Below are 2,396 nucleotides of genomic sequence, written 5' to 3'. Positions count from 1 at the left end.
AAAGAAATAATGAATGAAATATAAGGATTTAAATATTAGTTTCAATAGTTACAAGAGATGTCGTAGTATTTTTTAAGAAAGATTACTGTTACATTTTTTGACAGATTGTGAATGAATGAAAAGTTTTTAAATGAGTTGAACTAAAGTTAGGTTAGTAAATGGACATTGTTAATGAAAGATGAGATAAAAACCTAAGAGGAATTGAAATATTAGTAAAAATAGATGAAATGGCGTAGTAAATATTAAGAGCGATTTCATCATGCATAATAATACATAGTTAATTGGGAAACAAACTGAAAAATTAAGAAAAAAATATTAATTATTAGATGTAATAAAAATCGTCATATCTCAATGATTAATTAACATTAAGTAACTCCAATTGTATCAAATAATGCTTAATTAAAGACATAATCATAAAACATATAAACTTTTTTACTGGTTTTGAAAAAAATAATAAAAATTTAAAATTTAAAAAAAATGCGAAAATAATAATTATCATGAAAAATCGTCATGTCTCTATGATTAATTAACATTAAGTAACTGCAATTATATCAGAAGATGCGTATTTAACAATGAGATCATATAATATATTAACTTATTTACTGTTATTGAGAAAGAAACTGAAAAAAAATATGTGAAAATATTAATTATTAAATGTAATAAAAAATGAAAAATCGCCATATCTCAATGATTAAGTAACTTCAATTGTATCAAAAGATACTTAATTAAACATATAATTACAAAACATATACATTTTTTTTACTGGTTCTCAAAAAAAAAAATAAAAATTGAAAAATGAAATAAAATATAAAAATAATAATTATTATGTAAAATTAATTGGAAAATCGTCAAAATTCAATGATTAATTAACATTAAGTAATTCGAATTATATCAAAATATGCGTAATTAAAGGTGAAATTATAAAACATATAAAGTTTTTGAATGTTTTAGAGTTACTTTGAAAAAAAAATGAAAAACTAAAACAAAATCGAAAATAATAAATATAATATGCAGTTGAATTTAATCAACTTTGAGTTCATTGATAAATTCTACATGTTGAAAACTACAAACAGTGCGGACATATTTTTGATTCATTGATGCAGGTGTCATATTACAAAGCCCCCTTTGATATTTTTGGGATTGTTGCAGCAAACTGCGCGTAGGTGGGTATTGTATTATTTTTATTATTTATTTATTTTTTCATGTGTGGGGAAAAAAACTGGAATTAATATACGAGATTTGGTTATTGATCTGCTCCAGGGTCTGTTACATCCGGTGGGGCTTTGGAATCGGATGTGTATGTGTGCGTGTGTGGGCTTTACATATGTGAATGCGAATCTCCTACATTTATTTGATCCGAGAGAGCTGAGTTAGTGTGTACAGTTCTCATGGGCGTTAGATAATGTATAGGTTCGAGGGAGACAGAGAAATATAGAAATGGATGGGAAAAACAAAGAGAGAAAGGAATACGGTTCGATTATATTGCCCACTTTGCATACTTATGGCAAGGAATATCTTCGTTCGTTCGAAACGTCGGGGAAGACGGAGGAAAAACGTATTTACTTTTTCATTTACGTCGATGAAGAGAAAAGGTCGAGAAAAGATCAGTGACACCGCAGCAAACTGTGTCTTTCTTTTTTTTCGTTTTTCATTATTGCGTTCAGAGATTGATTTAATTGGAAATCAATCCGGTTTAACTTTGACCGATTTGATTCGGTTAGCGCTTTCAATTCTCGCTGAATTCCCGCAAGGATGTTGGGATAGTTATTAAATGGATGGGTATAGATAGCAATTACACTCAAATCTCGCTCTAAAGCACGTATTAATCTATGCGTGGTGTGTCTCATTTATTGGTCTCTTCGGGTGTAAACTTTGCGTGCTACCAGCAAACTCATGACGCGACGCTCCAGAGAGAAAACCGGACGCCTCTGGTAATTCGTCTTCCCTTGAAGTGTGTTGCCTCATTTATTAAAGTTCAATCATTTAACTTTAGCACGGAACTATACGCTAACTATATTAATAGATGAGAAATTTTGTTTTGAACGTGAGATTTTTTTTATAGGAATATTATAAGCGAATTTGAATACTGGTTTAATTATTCATAATTCTTGTGAATTGTTAATAATTTTCGCATTCTCATAGCGTTGGTGGTGTAATGGTCAGCATAGTTGCCTTCCAAGCAGTTGATTCGAGTTCGATTCTCGGCCATCGCACACTTTTACCATTCCATGGTACTACCCTCCAAAATTCGGTCGAATATCAGAAAATTGGTTACCAAGGGCGTTGGTGGTGTAATGGTCAGCATAGTTGCCTTCCAAGCAGTTGATCCGAGTTCGATTCTCGGCCATCGCACACTTTTACCATACTATGGTACTACTCTCCAAAATTCGGTCGAA

General features: G+C 30.7%; 2 non-coding genes across 2 annotated transcripts; both read left to right on the top strand.

Annotated features, from left to right (window-relative positions):
- The first annotated feature begins 2,141 nt into the window (after positions 1-2,141).
- On the top strand, positions 2,142-2,213 carry Trnag-ucc. The gene has a single exon. It is a non-coding gene; the product is annotated as a tRNA-Gly (tRNA).
- A 67-nt stretch (positions 2,214-2,280) lies between these two features.
- Trnag-ucc lies at positions 2,281-2,352 on the top strand. The gene has a single exon. It is a non-coding gene; the product is annotated as a tRNA-Gly (tRNA).
- Positions 2,353-2,396: the final 44 nt, after the last annotated feature.

This window comes from Nicrophorus vespilloides, unplaced genomic scaffold (assembly GCF_001412225.1).
Source record: "Nicrophorus vespilloides isolate i.1.1-1 unplaced genomic scaffold, Nicve_v1.0, whole genome shotgun sequence".
NCBI classification, from domain to species: Eukaryota; Metazoa; Arthropoda; class Insecta; order Coleoptera; family Silphidae; genus Nicrophorus; species Nicrophorus vespilloides.
This window is presented reverse-complemented; position numbering and strand designations above follow the sequence as displayed.